General features: G+C 40.5%; 1 protein-coding gene across 1 annotated transcript in view; it reads right to left on the bottom strand.

Annotated features, from left to right (window-relative positions):
• GALNT3 (polypeptide N-acetylgalactosaminyltransferase 3) overlaps positions 1 to 20,945 on the bottom strand; it is a 46,860-nt gene extending 25,915 nt beyond the window's left edge. Inside the window, exon 1 of the mRNA XM_007450056.1 lies at positions 20,657 to 20,945. The gene's annotated coding sequence lies outside the window, so the exon portion shown is untranslated. The remainder of the gene's footprint in view (positions 1 to 20,656) is intronic.
• Positions 20,946 to 22,348: the final 1,403 nt, after the last annotated feature.

The following is a 22,348-nucleotide window of genomic DNA, read 5'->3' as shown; positions in this document are numbered from 1 at the left end:
AAAAAAAAAAAAAAAAAAAAAAAAATATATATATATATATATATATATATATATATATTCATGCTCGACAACAGATAGATATAAATTAATTTATGTTCATCCCCCTTTCTGTCTCTGAGACAACCATCAAATATCCCCTTCTCCAGTGCTATTTAGTGATACTAAATTTCTTCAGTAGCCAGGATAAGCTAGATTAGGAATTTGAGAAGGAATGAGGTGGTCTCCTTAGAATGTTTTAACACAACATAGAACAGGAAAGAGTCCCAGAAAAGTATAGAGTAGAAGGAGATGACAGAACAAGATCTTTCTCTTTTTTAAAAAATAATTAATTAATTAATTCGCTGCATTGGGTCTTCATTGCTGCGCGAGGGCTTTCTCTAGTTGCAGCAAGCTGGAGCTACTCTTTGTTGCGGTGTGTGGGCTTCTCATTGCAGTGGCTTCTATTTGTTGCAGAGCACATGCTCTAGGGCACGCGGGCTTCAGTAGCTGTGGTTCGTGGGCTCTAGAGCACAGGCTCAGTAGTTGTGGCTCACGGGCTTAGTTGCTCTGCGGCTTGTGGGATCTTCCTGGACTAGGGATGGAACCCATGTTCCCTGCATTGGCAGGCAGATTCTTATCCACTGCACCACCAGGGAAGCCCCAGAGTGAGATCCTTGTATGGTAGTGATGGGTTTTCCAAAACACTTTATGCCAGAAATTGTATCTGTGGGTAGGATGGGGAATTGGAAAGGATTGAATTAATGAGGCCAGTGGAAGAGAGTTCTTTTTTAAGGATGCATTATAAACTAGAGGAATTCCTCAATAGGGTAATAATCCTATACTGTGTGCATGTTTATCTATTTAAGGGAGTCACTCAGTTAGGTTTTAGTATAGGATATCTCTAATGAGAGAGTCAAGACAAGCTCATAAAGGACATGAATAGTATCTCCCTTACTCATGGTTGTTTTTTTTGGCACTTACCACAATGTTGGTGACGTAATGGGTACCCAATAAATGTTTGTTGACTAGAAAAGGGATGAAAGAAGACCAAGATTTCATTTACTATCAGAAATAACAGAAATAGTTAACTTTTGTTAAATGCTGATTAGGTCCCTAATACTTTAACACTTACTACATAAGTTCTCTTTTAGTCTTTCCAACAATCTTGCAAAGTTTATGCTATTCCCATTTTACTGACAAACATTGAGGGCCAAGTAGATTGAGTAGCTTGGCCAAGGTCATTCAGTTTAAGTGGAAGACCAGCATTTCCCCAACTGTATTCCAACTCAGGTTTGATGTAAAATCCTGAGATTTTCACTGAAGTTGTCTGAAGTAAGGTCTTTATAAAGGAGTCAAGAATCGACGCTATAAATGTAAGAAAGTAAGGGGAAAACCTAGGAGGAAAGAACTACAGATAGCCTCACATCACCTCAAGTGAGGTTTTCTGGACAAATGAGTTAAAAAAAAAAAACTATTTTCAGAGGATGTTTTTGGAAATAAAGATCGAGGAGGATGAGACTGTAGATTTTGACAATGGCGGGTTAAGAAACTGAGACTGCTTAGCGGTAGAGTCTACTAAAGTAGGAACATGATGCTTTGCTTTTTTCAGATTATTTCTAAGGGAATAATTTTATTTTATTGATTGCTGATTAGTTGAAGATTCCAACATAGATCCCCCAGGGACTGTGTATGACTTTTCTTTGCTGCTAATGTACAATATCAGCCTTCCATTAATGATACATTACACTCAACATTAAGCATCTCCATCAGTGGTCTTCAACTCTGGATACACATGAACAGAAAGCTCTTTAAAACTGCAGTGCCTTAGGCCCCATCTCTACAGAATTTGATTTTATTTATTTTTATTATTTATTTATTCATTTATTTTTGACAATCGTGGCTTTTATTGAGAGGAAGGAACTCCAGCTGTTTGGATCACTATGTATTATTAAAAAGAGACTTTTTAAAACTTTTTCTATAGCTTTACTGAAGTGTACATGATGCACAAGTTGTACATATTTAAAGTATATAATTATTTTTGTTGTTCTAGGGATGAGGCTTAGGTCCTGCTTTTGTTGTTCTTTTCAACTCTCCATATAATTCTAAAGGGTGGCAAGGGTTAAGCATCACTGGTTCAGGTAACAGGACTTTGGGCAAAATTAGCACCTGATGAGAAAAGGACTACATCTGGATCTAAAGACTGTCATACAGAGTGAAGTAAGTCAGAAAGAGAAAAACAAATATCGTATATTAACGCATGTATGTGGAACATAGAAAGGTGCTACAGATGAACCGGTTTGCAGGGAAGAAATTGAGTCACAGATGTAGAGAACAAACGTATGGACACCAAGGGGGGAAAGCAGTGGGGGATGGGGGTGTGATGAATTGGGAGATTGGGATTGACATGTATACACTGATGTGCATAAAATGGATGACTAATAAGAACCTGCTGTATAAAAAATAAATAAAATTAAATTTAAAATTTAAAAAAAAAGGACTGCATCTAACCAAAGGCAACCACATTATTAATTTCTAATACTCCAAAGACAGGTTTTCAAAATAAACTCTTGATGTAAATTAAGGAAGTTATTTTGACACGGAGGGATAAGATAAAAAATCCAAAGCAAGAATGACCCAAGGATTCCTGAAAAGTCTAAGGGATTAACTGCTGATATAAATGAGGCATTGAGGTTATATTCCAAATTACGATGTTGTAAAATCATTTTTAAAATATTTTATTCCCATCATAAACATGGAAAAACTGAGACTCTGAACAACAAAAGACATAATCCAAATTAATTAATTAATGAGCTAATCCTAATTAATTAACTAGGATTCTTTATTTCTATTCCTGGGAATAATACCATGTTCCTAGACCACACTACTTGCCAAACTTGAAGACCATATAAAAACAGCAGAAAGAGAAAAACAAATACTGTATGCTAACACATATATATGAATCTAAAAAAAAATGGTCATGAAGAACCTAGGGACAGGACGGGAATAAAGACGCAGACCTACTAGAGAACGGACTTGAGGAGACGGGGAGGGGGAAGGGTAAGCTGGGACAAAGTGAGAGAGTGGCATGGACATACATACACTACCAAATGTAAAATAGATAGCTAGTAGGAAACAGCTGCATAGCACAGGGAGATCAGCTCGGTGCTTTGTGACCACCTAGAGGGGTGGGATAGGGAGGGTGGGAGGAAGGGAGATGCAAGGGGGAAGAGATATGGGGACATATGTATATGTATAGCTGATGCACTTTGTTATAAAGCAGAAACTAACACATCACTGTAAAGCAATTATACTCCAATCAAGATGTTAAAAAAAAAAAAAAAGAAGAAAAACAGCCAGTGAAACAAAACAAATCTCTCCAAAACCAACTTCTAATTGGATTATTAAGTTTGAGAATTAAAAAACTCAGCACAACAGCAAGCTCAGGATATTTGCACATTTGAAATGTTGTATTTGCACATTAGAAATGATTAGCAGACAAAGGGTTTGTTCTTCTTGTATTCTTTCTAAAATCTTTAAACATGCCTATCCAAAATGGTCAATTGCTAATTATAAAAGATCACATTCGCAGGAGAAGGGAATACCATGAAATAGTTTTTTAAAACTAGAAAAAAAAAATTAAAATTCGGAGATTTTCTAAATTCCAAATCCCTATAAATATCTAAAGTTAGAAAAAAATTAAAATTCAGAGAACTTCTGGTCTTAAAAAATATTAATCTATATCTTAGTATATATGTAGACATTATAAAAAGGCATTAATAATAAATAAAGATATCCACAAAATGATACTTTGAAAGGTTAAAACAATATGCACAATTCTAACAGTCTGTGAGACTGGGTTAAAATCAATGAATTGTTCTCAGGAGTAAAAATATGCTTCCACCTGAACAGAAAAAAACCAAAATCTCATAAATTAAAATAATATAACTACAAAACTGTGCTTCCAGGTATCTGGAGCATGGCTTCTTAAACTATGATGTGGCAATAAGTCATCTGGGGATATTGTTTAAATGAATATTCAGGTAGGAAAACATCAAGATAAGATCCATCATCCATCATTATAGTCATGATTGTCCCTCCACATGAAAAAGCACACACTGCAAGATTAGTTGTTAGTTTAATTTTAAAATTCCACCTAAAAAAAATCTTCTAAAGCAGTGAGATGTAGAACTTCATAACTGCACATGAGAGTAACATTTAATAAAGTAAGCGGGGGCTTCCCTGGTGGCGCAGTGGTTGAGAATCTGCCTGCCAATGCAGACGACACAGGTTCGAGCCCTGGTCTGGGAAGATCCCACATGCCATGGAGCAACTGGGCCCGTGAGCCACAATTACTGAGCCTGCGCGTCTGGAGCCTGTGCTCCGCAACAACAGAGGCCGCGATAGTGAGAGGCCTGCGCACCGCGATGAAGAGTGACCCCCACTTGCCACAACTAGAGAAAAGCCCATGCACAGAAATGAAGACCCAACACAGCCATAAATAAATAAATAAATAAATAAATAAATAAATAAATACATTGTGGGAAAAAAAATAAAAAAAAAAATAAAAAAAAAAAATAAAGTAAGCGGACAGTGGTTCTTTCCATTTCTTGTTTCTGTGTTTGTGACAATAAACCTTTACAACTCCAGGGATTTAAGGTCTGGTTCCAGTTGAATTTAATTGGCACAAAGCCTAATTGTTATGTGAAACTTACTTACAACTTGACTTAAAGCATGCTGTAAAGACTTAAGAATAACTACACAAAGCAAGAAATTACAAAATTACACCCTCAAATCACAGTGTAGATCGTAGATTAACAAAAGTACACTACTATTGGATCTTTCCTATGTATTATCATCTGGATTTTCTAACTGAATTTAAAAACAAAACAAAACAAAACTTGCCTTGATAATAAACCCTTAAGTACTTGGGCAGAAATTTTAAGTGCCCCTCATCTGCTGGTGAAAATGTTAGGGAATGGAGGAGGAGTAGGAAGTCATTTCTGTTTGTATTTATTGATGGGATCAAATTTCATGGTGATTTGCTACTGTGGTTTGTTAGTTTTGATTATGTTTTAGTCCACGTTCACATTCTTGCCAACAATTCTGAGAGGAAGTAACTTACGGATGTATGACAAGTGACAGACTCTGATGCAAAGCAAACCACATTGAGAAAGCCGCACGCAGCGGACATACCTCAAAGATCCCAGCTAAAGATCAAGTAAAGCTGCTCTGGGTGGCTGGAAAATGCCACCAGCAGCCAACTAAATGCATGAAATTGTCATAAAGTAGGATGACTTTTGTCATAAAGTAGGACGACTTCTGAACCTAGGTATCTTCAGGTTATGAGACAAAAAGCCTAGTGACAGATTTCACTTTCAGCAACTGTAAGGCACAGGTTAACAAGGAAAAGGGCATGGTCTGACATCCAGCTTCTCAGCCACACCTGGTCAGATAAATATCTCCATTAACTTTATCTTAGGTGAAAGGTTGTAGACAGGATCTTGATTTGTGGACCAGCCAATCTATCTTCACAGTTTGGAACAAACAAGTAATTACAGAGCTACACTTACCCATGGGGGTAACAGGGTAGGTGGGGAGGGAGGCTCACATACTATCTCCTGCCACATCTGCACCTATGAATGAATTTCACATAACATATAAAAGATATACTATATTATTTATGGCATACTAGAGGGTAGAGGAATTTCTCCAGGGGTTATTCCAGGGGTTCCACAGATTGTCCACTTAACTGATTTTTCCCCCAGGCAGAAGCACTGAATTTTGAAAGATCTGTCCGTCTAACTATTTACCTTGAAACATAGTTGATGGCTTTGGATTAGTAAGGAGACAGAAACTACATAGTGATTTGAACAAGGAAAGTTTTATCTATTATTAAGAGAGGACTGGAGTAACAGGGAATTGTCTAGTAAGAGTAAACAAGAATGCTAAAGAACACAGGAGTGGTAGATATAAGGGGCAACCACCACCCCTAAGGCTGAGATGAAGGCCCAAGGAAGAACCATCCCCTCTTGAGGGCTGAGATCCAGAGCTCTTAATGGAGATGGCAGAGCACTGGCTCCCTGATGGTGGAAGAGTCACAGAGATGCCTCACTGGTGATACTCCCTCTGGATCCTGGAAGAAGCCATTCAGAGAGAGGTGTCAAACCCTGGAACTTGCTAGGTGCTAAGGAAAACTGCTGGCTGCTGATGGAGTTGAAAAGCTGTCCTCTGTAGGAGTCTAGTGTACTTTCATGTGCATCTTGGGCCAGTGTAGCTCCAGGCTGGTACCTGAGATAAAAGCTGGGCAGTGGGCTCCCTAGACACCCAGTGCTGTGGGGCTCCCAGTGTGTACATGCGTAGGGCTAAAGAAAGAGTATGGGGAGCGGTGACCTCGGCTGGGAATAGGCCCATGATGTCTGTGGCTCCAGCCAGTACACAAGTCAATCTCTGGAGAAAGTGCAGGGGGCAAGAAGGTGCCAACTCCAGAGAAAGCTGTGCCATGCAGTTACCTAGCACTGGAGAAAACCATGTGGGGCAGTAGAGGAAAAGTATGCCCAGCAAGAACCTGGCTAGTGAGCCATCCTAAAACCAGGAAGAGAAGCGCCTTCTACCTTCAGTGTCCCTCCAGTGTCCTCTACTGAAAAGGCTCAGGAGAAATATTTACAGGGCCCAGCTCCATCATTACAAGCAGGCAAACAGAATGACTTTGGAGCTGAGAGAAAATAAATTGATAAGCAGCACAGTCTGCCCTTTTGATGACTCAGCCTCTCCGCCACACATCTGAACTCCTGGACAATAACAAAGTAATTGTTATTTACTATCTCCTGCCACATGCACACCTATGAATGAATTTATATTCCACCTAACAAGACGCAAGCATCCTTCTCACCAGTGAAGGGGAGACCTCAAAATGAGGAGACACAAAGCGCCAACAGCCATTGTATCCATTGTTGTGACTATGTGAATTACTTCTCAAATTCTGTCACAGTCCTACCTAATATTCTCTCACCTAAAGACTAAACTGTAACCTCTAACAACTTCTATGTAATATTTTTTAAAAAAGAAAATGGGGGGACTTCCTTCATGGTCCAGTGGTTAAGAATCCACCTGCCAATGCAGGGGACATGGGTTCAAGCCCTGGTTCGGGAAGATCCCACATGCCGCGGGGCAACTAAGTCCATGCACCAAGTCCATACGCCACAAGTTCTGAGTCCGCGCTCTAGAGCCCGCGAACTGCAACTACTGAAGCCTGCATACCTAGAGCATGTGCTCACAACAAGAGAAGCCACCGCAATGAGAAGCCCACGCACTGCAGTGAAGAGTAGCCCCTGCTCACCACAACTAGAGAAAGCCTGCGTGCAGCAACGAAGACCCAGTGCAGCCAAAAAAATAAAATAAATAAAATAAAATGGGAAGGAAAGAATAAAATTAGTAGCATATACAAATAAACACATACATATAAAAAGCAAAGGAAAAATGTGCAAAGCTACTACAATCCTCATTTATCTAATTGGCCACAAGGCCATAACTGATATCTATGTCTTCCTTCTTCCACTACCCATTCTGAATTTACCCTGTCCTCAGGCATTCCGTGCTGTTCATGTTGGCAGAAAAGGCAAATCCATATCCAGAATATTTGTCTATTTTAATGAGGAAAAATCTGCTCCCTCAATGATGGAAAATGTCATATCTAATCAACCTGCCACCCAGTGGCTGGCTGGTGCCTGTAGGCACTCCATGTTGGTTTCTCCTTGACTAGGAGGAACTCAGCAGTAGTGCTAGCAAAGGTCAACTTTAGAAAGAAGAAGTCCACGTTGCTCAACCCATGCACACATAGCCTCCATTTCTGCCACCATGGCCACTATTCATGGGCTCACTGAATAAACACTGGAGTGGCTGGGAGAAAGGCTGACTGACATCCACAGAGTGTGTAATTTTGCCCACTTGATTATTAAGAGCAGTAGGTGTCTTACGGTAGGCATTAAGATGGGACATGAATTTCTTCAGGGTCTACTCTTTTTGAAAGGTCCATCCTCATACCTCTTCCTCAAAATTCCTTGTCACCAATCTTCCAGCCCTGTTCCTCCCAAGTCCCTGACCACACAGTCAAACCATTAGGAACTGCCCATGGCCCATTATATATCTTTATTTCTGGCCCTCTCTCATTCCAGATATTGTATACAAATTTTACCTACTATTCAAAATTCTGCTGACTGGGAGAATCTTCCTTCTCTACTGTCCTTCATGATTACTCATGAGTAGGGCTGTAGTGTTGCAGCTGTCCACTCTTGAATGATACCAGCATAACCTGTAGACTCCTCTGTAAACCAGGCTTGAGGTTTTTCTTCTTCTATCAACTAGGCTAAGGAAATCCTCAAGAGGCCAAAGGCATGGGTTGGAGGAAAAGAGGCAATACAACAGGAGTTGCTATCAAAGGAGTCTGAGTCATTTGCTCGTACAACTTACTTGTACTTTCCAGAGCTGCCCAAGCTCTGTCTCTTACATACTACTGGGGCCCAGGGCAGGCCTCCCCCAAAATATTCCTCAATGGCATACATCCGATGCAAGAAGGACACTTTGACCTTCCTGTCTCCCAGAAAGCAGGAAATAAATCTCTCATGTGAACGGCGCACTCCCTGCATCTGGAGGTAGAAGGACACCTTTATCGCCAGAGACAGGGAATTTGGGGCCAAGAAGCCTGTATTTAAAAAAAAAACAAGCACTTTGTTACTTCTTTAATTTACTACTCCAAGCCCAAACTCTGTTTAGATTCTTCACTAACTAAACACCCAAAGCCTAAGTTTCTTTGTCCTGTCAGTTCCTCACAAATTTATTGTTTGTCTAAAAAGTATAAAAGCTGCCTGCTCTGGTCACTTCTTAGGTCCCATTTGCTATGAGAACTTCATGCACACGAATTAAAATGTGTTTCTTTTATTCCTGTTAATCTCTCTTGTGTCAGTTTTATTATTAGTCCAGCCACAGAACTCAAGAGGAGTAGAGGGGGATATTTCCCCCTCCCCAACAATACCATGTCCACTTGTTGGTAGACTGCTGCTAGGCATGGCCAACCTTGTGGCCAGGTAGGTCAGACAACACCCAGTTAATGATGAGAAGCCTGGTCCACATGATAAACTGACAGCCCATGGTCATGTGTTCAGGATCTACCTGGTAGCAAGCCAAAAGCAGTTTGTCAAAGGGTGAATAGTTAGCTGAAGAAGTCAGAGATTTTCTTCAGTATCTCAGAGATCTGCATTGTGATTCTGCTATTGGTTCTTTCCAGAGGCTCTGTGCAGCATCCCTATTTGCTACAGACACTTAGAGAATCATTGAATCTGCTATATCTTAAAGCCAAATTGGTAGCACAGCATGCACTGTGTCCTGGACTTGCTGCACAGTCTTCTCTTGCTCTGATCATCATTCAAAACCAGCAGTCCTATGGGTTACTCTGTAGATAGGTTGAAGGGGCAGGTTCAAATGTAGTATACATCACTTCCAAAATCCAAAAGGGCCTTTTGAGCATAGGGACCACTGAATATCCAGAAATGTTACTGAAGTGCTCTTGAATTTTTGTGGGGCTGGATTATTACCCTTTGGTTCTCGTATGCTTTACTAAGATATCTAAAGTACTTGCTACTTTCTGCTCATTGGATACAGTCAACATGATATCATCAATATTAGGCCAGTGTGATGTTTTGTGGAATGTTGGGGTGATTAAGATTTCTAGAACAGAAGAACTAACCTGACCCTGAGGCAAATCTGTGACAATATATGGTTGGCCCTGCTAAATAAAAGCAAATTGCTTTTAAAGAGGGGATATATGCATACGTGTAACTGGTTCACTTTTTGTTGTACAGCAGAAACTAACACAACATTGTAAAGCAATTATACTCCAATAATAATTAATTTTTTAAAAAGGCAAATTGCTTTTGGTAGTCCTGGTAAATTCATAAAGTCAATAGCTGCACACCAAAAGCCAGGGGCTGTGTTGATTTGATCAAGTAAAGACATTGTATCTGGGTCAGCAACTACAGTTGATCCTTGGACAACATGGCTTTGAACTACATGAGTCCACTTACACGTGTATTTTTTCAATAGTAAATACTACAGTATTATGTGATCTGAGATTGGCTGAATCTGCAGATGCAGAACTGCCAATACAGAGAAACTACATAGTTGGAGGGCCGACTATAAATTATATTCAGATTTTCAACTGCTCAGAGGGTTGGTACCCCTAATCCCCACATTTTTCAAAGGTTAGCTGTATAGTATTTGGAATCGGCCAATGATTAGGTTTATGATAGTCCAGTCATTCTCTAAGATCCATCCAACTTATACATAGGCCAAATAAGTGAGGTAAATGGAGACATGATAAACATCACAAGTCTTATTTCAAATCTTTGATGGTGGCATTAATCTCAATTCCCTCCAGGATACGGCATTACTTCTGATCTACTGTCTTAGAAGGGAGAAGTTCTAAGGTCTTCCACTTAGCTCTCCTTCCACAATGGTCCTAGATCCATGATTTAGAGAGCAAATATAGGGATTCTGCCAATTATCTTATATGTCTATTCCAATTATACTTTAAGGAACTGGGGAAATAAGCACAGAATGGATCTACTGACCACCTGGGCACACTGTGAGTCAGGCTTGAGCTAAGACTCCATCCATTCCTTAGCCACTCTAAATCCCCATTTTGACTGGTGGACCACAAGGGTATTTTGGGTCCTCAGGAATAAATTATGAAAGTTCTGATTATTTCCTTTTCCCCAAAGTGCAATCTAACAAATGGCTACAGATCCCTTTGCGGAAGGCTTAAAGGAGGGTTTATGGTGTATGCTTGAGGCAGTGATGCAGTGTTCTTCCTCAAGGGGAACAGGCCTCCACTTCAATCAAATGACTCTGGATCTGTGAACTGACTTGGGTTTGGAAACTGGATGAAAGGTCATGACTCTCAACTGTGGCAACTAAAGTCAACTTTTTTGCTACCAGACCTAGACTTATTCCTGTTATATACACGAAGTGACACTGGAGACTGCCATCTATTTCATTCATTACCTGCCACGAGAAGTCTGCTGATGAATTTACCTTAGACTTTACCCACAGAACCATCTGTGGGCCAATGCCTTCTGATTACACTTATGTCCCTGCTTTCCATTATTGTACAGGTAACCTACTTCATCTGTGTTGGTTAAGTGCTACCACTTGGTTTCTGCTACTATGGGATCCCACCACCTCCACTGAAATCAGGGAGCCAATCTCAAAGGGCTACCAAGGAGAGCAGCTACAGAATTTTTTCACCAATGCAGGGGTTCCCTCATTGTTTTTTCTCAATACTTTAATGAAGGAAGTGTGTACTGGGCCTTGTCATGGAATATAGTTGGAAGATGGGTGTGCAAGTTGCATACAATAAATCCAGTCAAACATTCCTTTTTTGAAGGAGTCCCAAAACTCACAAGTAGTAGACAATGTCTGTCCACTCATTCTCCTTTTGAGGCCTCATAGCATTAAGGGATAGGGGAGCAGGGGAGTAAGATTGCTTGCTCAAATTGCTATCACTTTGCATTCACCTTTCTATAGGTTTATGCACAGCTCATTGAGTAAATTCTCATTCTCACCTCTCAACTTGCATTCCCCTCTAGAAAGTGTCAGCAAACTTTCTGTAAAGAGCCAAATAGTAAATATTTTTTGCTCTGTGGGCCATATGGTCTGTATTGCAACTGCTCAACTCTATTTTTGTGGTGCAAAAGCAGCTATAGACAATACATAAATGAAAAGGCATAGCTGGTTCTAATAAAATTTTGTTTACAAAAACAGGTAGTAGACTGAATTTGGCCCAAGGGCTGTAGTTGCCAATCCCCCAGTCTAGAAATTCAAAAAGACTCGCATCTCAACATTTATATATTTCCCTTACTTATCCCTTCTCCATTAGCTGCCACATCCCCAGATGTAAAAGAACAAAATATATTCTCCACAAATCCATAACATTATTTTTTTATTTATGCACAAAAGCAATGTCTGCCTTTAAGATTAGGGTAGACATGTGCCTAATTTGAAGCACACAATATCCTGCCACTGATCCAGTTACCATCTGAAATTTCTGCTTTACCCACTCCTCATGGTTAAAGTATGAAAAGACCCTTTTAATATATGTTTCAGTTGGAAATAAACCAATGTCAGGCTAAACTTTAATTTTTCTTTCAACAGCTGGCCTCAAGTAGGATAATTTTCATCAGGACCATACCTAGACAATTACCACACACTGAGGCCTATGAGACACATGCTGAATGCCAAGCTCCACATAGGGAAGGGAGGGGTACCTAATTCTGTGGGATTTGTACTTAATTCTTTAGGCAAAGGGGAGAGGTCTTAATGGATTTTAAGCAGGGTGATGACCTAATCAGAATTGAAATTTAGAATGACTGTTCTTGAAGCTGTGCTGAATATGGATTTTTTTTCCTCGGGGAAGGAGGGTGGGGAGACCAGAGAGGAGGCTAGAGGCGATTAGGAAGCTATTAAGAGCAATCCATGTGAGAGACCATGTGAGAGTAAAAGGGGTGTGGAGGCTTGGGATATGATTTGGAAGGTAGAGTTAGCTGAACTCAACACATAAATCAATGTGGAAGCTGGGAATGCTGTTAAATTATAAAGTGTGTTAAATATGGGTTCTTGACTTGTTGAAAAAGACCAGCTTATGACATGCTCTCTACTCTGGATTATCTGCAGAGGTAGACCTGGAGCTAAAATAATGGAGCAAGAAGCCATGAACACTAAAGGAGGTGATGACAAAGTTCAAAAAGATGGGTCATTTCTGAAAAAACAAAGGTCATGGTCAAAAGCTCAAAGACAACAATTTGCATTAGAAACCCTCTCTGCACTATTAATTGTCCTCCAGAAGGGCCCACTTACTACCAGGTGTTCTTTTACCCTTTACTCTTATCCCATTTGACGCAGAATTATCAAACATGCAAGGTCTCACACTACTCCAGTCTCCATCAAGGTATCAATCAGGTATGAGAATAACTTCTAGAAATGTATCCCACCAATATGCTAGTACTCAAGTGAAATAACAATGTGTAAGCTTGCACGTTAAAGCATTTTTTGTTAATATCAAAAGGTTGAAACAGCCTACAACTCTACCAAAAGGGAACTAGATAAATAAATTATGATAGAGTCCTATGATGGAATAGTATGCCAAGTTAAAAACAAAGAAGCAACTTTATATGCTGATATGGTGTTAACTCCATAATAATTAAATGAAAAAAAAAGCAAGATTTATTTGCATTTCAAAAACAGAGAAAATATATACATATTGTTTTTGTTAAAAAAAAAAAAAGCATTGGTTGCCTCCAGAGAGGAAAACGGTGTATCAGAGGGCAACAAGGAAAGGAAAAGGGCTACTGGGGGGGAGGGGGTGTTCCATACATATTAGGGAGTAAATAAACACCAGAGGTCAATGTATCTAAGAAATATGAACTCCGTCAGAAATGTCAGCAAAGAAAAATCCCAAACAATTGCTGTGGAACAGGACTAGAAAGCAATAGTCCAAATAGAAACAAGAGGACAGAGAGCTCCAGGAAGGGACCCGTAAATCTGATAGGTCTGATTATGTGGAAAAATCTTACTGAGAAAGGGTTGGATTATATAGAAATAGAAATTCATATATGGAAAAACTAAGCACATTTTTTTTTCTTGAGTTAATTATTAACTCCACGATTTTAAAAAATTCTACAAGTAAGGAACCATGTTCATAATACACATGCTTGGCTCAGCAGTGAACAAGATTTACACAATAATAAATACATACTAAAATGCAAACGAAATGTGAGAATTATACTGCGACATTTATTGGGAAGTCAAGAAAGGGAGGGCAAGGGGGTATGTGTGTGAAAAAGCTTAATATTTATCTACCATAATGGACAGTCAGTAGGTAATGTCAAATATTGATACATTAAGAAATAGCAGTATAAGCATATTATTTCAAAAGGTAAATATGGAAAGAAACATCTAAAGGAGGTGAAAGTGGTTGCCTTTACGTAGCAGGACTGGGGGAGGTGAGGGTTGAGTGGATTTCTGTTGCTGTTGTAAAATGTTTAATAGTCTTACTTAATTTTATTTACATATAAGTCAGGGGGAAGTACAGGATTTGGAATGAGACTGATTAGATTTGAATCTTGGCTCTGACATTTCACTAGCCTTGTAGATAGAGGCAAATTACTTACTCTTTCAATTTTCCTATCTCTAAAGTAGAGGAAAAATAATATGTACCTCATAGAGCAGCTTTGAAAATTAAATGATTAATCCATGTAAGTTGCTTAAAATATGCCTGGCACATAACTGCTCAGTAGTAAAACAGTAACTAAGGACTAATACTTATTAAGACAATAAATATTAACTACTGTTACTTGATAAAAATATAAAGGTGTTAATAACTAAAATCTCTTTTTTAAACATATGAGCCACATATTAAAGTCTGCTCCTTTTGTGAGGAAACTTCTTTTTTTTTAAGTTAATACTCCCAGGTACTAAGTAGAACTTTATTTCTTTAGGCTACAATCTTCACTTTAATCCATAGTTGGAAGCAGGAGAAGACCCATGAAAAACTCCAGTCATAGTAAGAGCTTAAATTGGAATCTGAAGATAAATTTTAGTTAGATTGGCCAAATCGGGAGGGAAGAGAGTTCCAGGCAGGGAGAATGACGCTTACAGAGACCTAAAGGCAGGAGGAACTTGGCAATAAAAAAATTGGCTAATGGAACTAGAACAGGGAGTGATGATGCGAGAGGTGTGCTCTGGGCAGGAACTAAATCATGCCAGGCCTTTAGGCCACGTTAAGGAGTTTCACTTATCCTGTTAAGCAGTGGGTAACAAGACCAGATATTTTGAGAAGATCCCTCTGGGTGCAGTGTGAACAATCAATTAGAAAGATTCAGATAGGCAACAGGGAGGACCTTGCGAAAGTCCAGGCAAAAGATGATGATAGTGCTAGGAATAGAGAAAAGTAAATGGATTTGAGAAATATTAATTAAGAGGTAAAACTGACAGAACTTGGAGAAGGGAGACTCCTAGGAAGGAATCTTTTGCCTTTTTTTTGGTCTAGTCTAATTAAATTATATTCTTCAGGTAAAAGCTGACCTCCTAAACTTCTCACCAATACTAATGTACTCAATTGTTGAATATTTGCAAATAAAAGCTGTAAGACATTTCAATCACAAAGTTAACTTTTCACTTCTAAATGGTAAAATCCAGATCTTGGAACAGAGGCACAGAAATAACATCACAAAGGAATGAGATGGAAATAACAGCAACCTAAATTAAATAGCCTAATTAAGTACAGTGAAATAAGTTTCCTACTTCCCAGTTTCTGCAGTTGCTGCCCATAAAAAAGGCAAATATACTGCTGCCCAATGCCTCTCCCCTTCCTGTGCCACTTTTGCTCTAATATTTTTACTCTACAATAGTCTTAGAGGAAAGAGAAATTTTACATGCTCCGCAAATAATCTACAAGTTGTGTGTGTGTACACAGGTGAAAAAGCAGACTGTATTATATCACATATGTAAGTCATGTGATAAAAGGATACCTCACCCAGCTCAGGTGTACGTGGAGGAATGTTGGTTGGGTTGTGCAGTGTCCTCAATGAGGTGAGACCTCAGTTGACTCTTAAGAACCGGAAAAAGTTATAGAAATAAAGATAAGAGGAAAGGAGCTCTCAGCGGTGGAGAGTAACAACAATAGAAAAAAAACGAAATCTGTTGCCGGAATAAAAAATTTTGGTTTACAGAGTATAAATCCGTAGTTAAACAAGGGTCATATACTGTGGGACCATTTTAAGGGCCATAGGTTCTCTATCCTGTGAGCTATGAAAAGTCACTACATGACTTGAAGCAGAGGAGAGAGAAGTTCAGGTTTACATTTTTAAAGAGATCCGTCACCTCAGGGGTTCTGCTGAGGATGGATTTAAGCTTAATACTATCCACTGAGATATCAGGTAGCAGGTGACTGTGGTACCAAAGTCAATAGTTGATGAAACCCTGAACTAGGGCAGTAGAAGTAGGAGAGGAATTTGTGAAAATAGGTGGAAAACCTTGAGCAGATCCGGTGATCTGATAGTTGTGGAAGTTAAGAAAAGAGTAAAAAAATGACCTCTGGGTTTCTGGCATGACACCTGGATGGTAGTACAGATCCATTACCCATTCTCCAACATCCCAGGAGCCTAATGTGTTTCAAAATTCAGAATATTTTGGATGCTAGAAAGGAGATATGGTTTACACGCCCAATATAACAGTGTACCCCCGAGCAGGGCCTGGGACGGTACCATGTAATCAAACACAGAACTATTTCTGCAGTAAGACACATCCTCCAAGCAGAGTAGATGATAAATAGCTTCCTGACAGTTCTCGCAGGTTTTACAGCAAATGAATTCAAGTTTTGCTGAAAAATGAGTTAACCAAAAAAATTTTTGCTATCAGAGATTTTCTGGCTTTGGAATTGTGGATAAGAAACGGTAAATGTACTAATACTCATAAATAAAATACAGGAAGTAAAACATTGGTTTTTGTTGTGGTTGTTGCTGTTTTGATGGGATAAAGTTTCTGGTTTACACATGTAAAATCTCAGGTAATTATGACATCTTAAAGATGTCCAGCAGGCAATGGGATAGATGAGATGCGCAAACTAATTTGGGCAGTTTGAAACAATTATAGGGAAAAAAGTGTAGCTGGGAAAATAATCTCTATTTAGTGCCAAAAAGTATGAGCCCAACCTAGAGAATGACTGAAGGAGACTTCATCTAATTGCCAGTAGTCACTAATGACCTAGAATTCAGAGCCTACTCGTCTCTGCTTTGCCATAAGTTAATGCACTTTGGTCTTTTGCCTTTGCTGGCATTGATTTGAATTCATTGTTGCTATTGGCATTATATTAATTGTGTTAAGATTACCCAAATCATATAAAATGAATTATTCTGATACTAACTAGATGCATAATTAGATAGGTGATTGAAAATACTTCCTTCTCAATTTTATAATCATAAAAGATCTGGCATACCAAATGTATTTTTACACTTTATGGACCAGAAAATTGAATATGTCTGAAGATGATTTGGGCATTGATCATTTCCAAAATATTAAATACATCAATATTTTCTTGTGGAGAAAAATTCCTTTTACCAGGAATCTGAAGGCATGTTAAAATTAAAAGCTTCTATGGAAGGCTTAATCATCAAATCATAGCTTCCAAGCCTACATCCCTACAGGTCCTAGGGATCTAATTTCTTAATTTCTCAATCTTTCTGGGGGGGGTGAGTGGTATGATTCCCACAATACGTCTCATATTTGTCTCATTATGAAAGAAAAATATATATTAACAGACTACAAACCAAGTAATAAACTTGCCTGTTTAATGATTTTTTTCAAACTCCACCCAGCATTATAACTCACCCATAAAATTTAGAACTTATAATAGAGCTGGACAGAATTCTTTTTCTCTCTCAAACTTTCACTTGATAATATTTGGTATTATCAAGATTATACTTGGTAACTTCAATTGTTACCATCAAAATCCCTTCAGAAAAACCTTTTCAGTTTTTTCTATCCCCAAAATACTACAGTATGCTGAGAAGCCATTTAAGATACAATAATGTACAATAAGATTTCACACAGTTCTTAATGTTTGAGAGTTTTAGTCTAGCACCAGATCCTAGAGTCTCAAGCCCTCCAATAAATGTTTAATAAGGATTATAGTATAATTTTATATATTTTTTAAAGTACAGTTTGATTTTCTGTCCTGTGAATGCATGTGTGTGTGTGTGCGTGTGTGTGTGTGTGTGTGTGTGTAAGACACAGTAAACTGGTAGAAAAATCAGCCTTAAAAAAAATGTAAATTCAATAGGATACCGCTATTTTTATTGTAGGTTCCAGCCCATTGTGGTCAGAAAATCGATGAAAATCAATGTAGTGTTTTAAGACCAACGTTTTTTAAAAGTAAATAATAGAGAACATCCATGCTGTAGGATTAACTATTGTTTTGTAAACCTTGTTTCATTTATATGCACACATACTTGACTGTATTGTGTTGAGGAATAGAATAATGCATTTCTGAGGATTGCAGTCCAAAACAAAAAAAAGTTTAAAAAACACTGATGTTAAGGAAGTGTGCTTGCCAACCAAAAATCTAGAGTGTTGCAAATGGAAGGATGACCCTGGGTTGTTGCCTCATAAAATATATTTTAAGCCAATATAATAAAAGATCAGAAGACTAAATTATGTTGTCCAAGTTGACTCAAAAAATTAACTGTGGCTCTGAAATACCGAGAAAGGATTAAAAATCTCAGTCCACATGGCATCTTCAATACACATGTGATCCACAATGACAGGTGAAGAATTATGGCCTCACTCAATCTCCCTGGAGTCAGGCATCATCTGGACAAGTAGAAGTTAGGGTAAATCAGAGCTGGACAAAGAACAATTGACTATTCTGTAATTACAAAGGCCTTACAAACTATATGAGACACAACAAGGTAAACATCTTATGATAAATGAGAATGTAGGTGGTGAAAAGTACAGATAACATGAGTCGTGAGTCAAGCCACTCAAATAATAATGCCATGTCTACCACTAACTTGCTGGGTGAACTGAAGTTAGAATACCTCTCTCAGCTTCAGTTTATCACAAACTGGATGGGTTGACTAGACATCCAAAATGAGAAGGGGATCCTAAGAATGCTAGGGCTAGAAGAGATTCCTGATTTAAGTCCTCATTATCTTAATCTGGGGGAGTATTATTTTTCCTATTTTACAGATAGTTTAACTGAGATACCTTGTTACTCTAGCTAATGCAAATATGTTACATTTCTCCCTAAAATTAAGGGTAAAGATAATCTAATAACATCTGGCCCAATAATCAGTGAAGATTAAATTAATACCCTACACTCAGAGAGCAATACCTACATCTAATTTTTAAATAGTATTTAGCACATATATCTCTCCATATGGAGACAAGATTAAGAGGACAGGTGAGGCTCTTTTAAGAAAAACAGAAAGCACTGGTTAAAGGTTTCATAAATAATTATGTCCTATTGTGCTGCGGTTGACTTTTTAACTTTGACTGCACCTTTAAAAAAAACAACTATATGTGTTTCCTAAGGCATTTTATGTTAAGTGTGCAATTTAAAATATATTTTTTAAAATTAGCAAAGATAGAACTAAACAAATATAGGCAGTGAGATTGCCATTTATTATTAAAATTTCTATGTAAAAATGTTAGTTAAAGCATTGCAAAAAGAAAGATGCTTGGTACAAACTCTTCAGAATGTTTTAACTAATATGTATGCTAGACTTCAGATATTAAAAGTTAAATTTAAAGAAGTCTATTTGTAGGGTATGACTTTAACCTCATGTATTTTAGACAGAAACTCAAAGAAAAATTTATACAGAAAAGAAGCAACAGATTTTCCCACAACCAGAAATTCTCAAATAAATGAATTTTTAACAATACAATTTGAATTTAAATGTCTTCATTATGTAGTATAACTTTTACAGCAAGTTACGTTCACTTAATAAGCTTTTCTGAAAACCAGAAAAATTGGTAACTCCTTGGAGTTCTAAAAACAGAAATAGTTATTTGATAAATTTGAAGTGAGGTGTTTGGATGAATATTTGAGAGAGAAGGAAGTGCTTTGATGGGCTTTGAAAGAAAAGGAAATAAAGTCTAAGGTAAGCACCAGTTTCACCCTCAATTCTTAGGCTTCAGAAAAGCCTAATTAGGCAGGGAAAGGAATTTGGGCCTGGCACACCCAGGTTCAGACGTGGCAGGTTCCTGAAACAAAGTTTTCTTGAACCTTTGACTCATATGCCACAGACAGACCAAAGCCGCGATAGGCAGGTCGTTTAGTCAACAGGTCCTTCAACGCGATGGTGTGCGGTTGGTGAGTGGCAGTTAGATTTCCTCCTGCCACGAAGAAAATAACTTCTCGATCAAACCGGAAAGTGGGCGCAGCTCTGGCTTAAGGAGCGCACCCGGAAAAGTACAGAGACCAGAAAAAAAAAAGAGAGAGAGAGAGAGAAGGATGTCCGCGTCCCGACCGCAGAGCGCCTTCCAAACCACTCGGAAACCATTTGAACGGCTCGGGCGGCCGCGGTTTCCAGCCTAGGACGGTCTGGGGTCCGGCTGGGCAAGTTGCCTGGCCAAGCCGTGCCCTTCTCGTCGCGGGTTCGTCCCTCCGGCCCCCGCACCGGGGCGGCAGGAGACCAGCAACCTGTGAGCCCGAGAGGAGCCCGCGAGGAGCCCGCAGCCTCGCGCCCGGCCCTGCCCCTCCCACCCCCCACTAGGCCACCCTCGCAGGGACCAGCTCGGGGCCCCCAGGACTTCGGCCCGGGTCCGGCTCTTCTGAAGCCTCCTTACAGAGACCGACAGGGGGCACTGCGAGTGACAGGCAGGACAGGGCAAGCCCCGGAGCGCCACCTCCTCCCCGGTCTCGGGAGTCCCTTTCGGCCTCTCCCGAGGGCCAACTGAAACATCGCTCTCGAGACCATCTCCAACCCGCCACCGGGACCTTCCCCGTCTCTCCGCCAAGTGAGCCTCCGTGTCTGTCCGAACCCCCCCGGCCCCCCCCCACACCTCCGATGCTGCCCAGGGGCAACGGGTCCCCCGCCCCGACCCGAGCGCCGGCCCGCCGAGTTACCTGGCGGGTGAGCAGGGCAAGGCGGCGGGAAGCGGCGGCCGGGCGGGCGCTGGACGTGGGCCGGGCGCCAGGTGCAGGTGGCGGCGGCGGCGGCGGCGGCGGCTCCGGTGGCTGTAGCTACAGTTGCAGATTAGTCCAGCTCCTCCTCCGCCGCCGCCTCCTGCCTTCCCGCGGGGCCTCCGGCGTTGCCAGGGAAAGGCCGAACCGAGGCTCGGCTTCCTCTCGGAGTCTCCCAGGTGAGCTCCAGCCTGCGACGTCGGCAGGGGCGAGGCCCCCGTCCCGCGCGTGCGCGCCAGCCTCCCGCCCCGCCCAAGCCCTACCTGAGCGCTCCAGGTGAGGACCGAGGACCGCGCGCGGGGCAAGGGCGCCGTCCCAGGCCGGGCGCGGCCGCGGCGCGGCTCCTCTCTCCGCGGGAGGCGAGGCTGGTTCTCGGCGCGAGGCGAGTCTCAGCCCGTCTGCCCTGGGGAGTCCTGCGCTGACCTGGTGGTAGGGGTCACCTTGTAACCAGAACACGGTCTGCGTCCTTAGGGGACCAGAGGGTCTAGATTTCCCTCACACACACTTCCCTTCCTCTGCGTTTTGCCAAAATGAAGGGGTGCGTTGCCCGGAGATCCGGGGGCCCCGTGCCTCCGAGGACCACCTCATGACGGCAGCAGTGGTTGGCTCGTAGGGTTTCCACGAGCAGGGGTCAGCAGCGTCTGTCACCACTTAGGTTCGTGAGCTATTGGGTGAGCCTCCTTCCCATGCAGTCTTGATTTCATCACTTGACTCACTTCAGCGCAGCTAGTGGTTTCCGTTTCTGCAAGCGCGCGCTCTGGTAGGGGCGCCTCACGTCCAAAGGAGGAGCCTCTCTCTTCCAAAGAAGAGCCTCTGGTATTTGGCAGAGCCTCGCGAATTTGGGGCGCACCACCCCTTCCTGAGTTGCTATCGAAAGGCAAACCAATTCCCAGATGAGAGGGAAATCAGCGACAATAGAGAAAAACCCGCTGCCCTTGTTTGAAAAGACACTGTGGTTTCCTAGAGAGGGCTTGCTTCTCCTGCTGGTGTGTTTAACCCAACATCTATTGGCAAGGTGAGAACGCAGACTCTAGGGAGATGGTGGGGTTTACCGTTGTTTCTAAGACAAAAAAAAAATTAATTCCTTTCTGTTTGTCTTCCTTCTGCTGTTCTGAACAAACATTGACACACTCGAAACCAGGACTTAAAATGACCTTTCTACTTTCCTATGAACTTATTCATTTATTTGGCTCTATCTTCAATGTTCACAGGAATATAAATACGAAGAGAGCTGCAAATGTTTTAGTGGCATGCTTAATTACATGTTGGCAGATTTTCCATAAAGTTTGCCTGTGGCCTTCCTCCTGTATTTTGACACATACTCTTATGATTCCCATTTATTGGTATATTAGTGTTATGTGTGACCTAAAGTTAAGGTTTGGAAATACTGGTTAGTACAGTATCAACAGGTGTAGCTTTAGGACTCAGCTAGTCTGACATTGGTTTTAGCATCCACAGTACTATTTTATATTACACTCATGAATTGGATTTAAAACTTTAGTTACTTGTTTGTTTTGTATATTATGGTTACTTTGCAAGCATCAAGGAAGCATCATATTGCAAGCATCAATATGTTTATGACATTTTAATATCAGTACTTACCTGCAATTTTTAAGCTCTCCCTCTCTTCCCCCC

Source organism: Lipotes vexillifer, unplaced genomic scaffold, assembly GCF_000442215.2.
Source record: "Lipotes vexillifer unplaced genomic scaffold, Lipotes_vexillifer_v1.1 scaffold330, whole genome shotgun sequence".
Taxonomy (NCBI): domain Eukaryota; kingdom Metazoa; phylum Chordata; class Mammalia; order Artiodactyla; family Lipotidae; genus Lipotes; species Lipotes vexillifer.
Note: the sequence above shows the minus strand (reverse complement) of the source record. Positions and strands in the feature narration are given on the sequence as shown.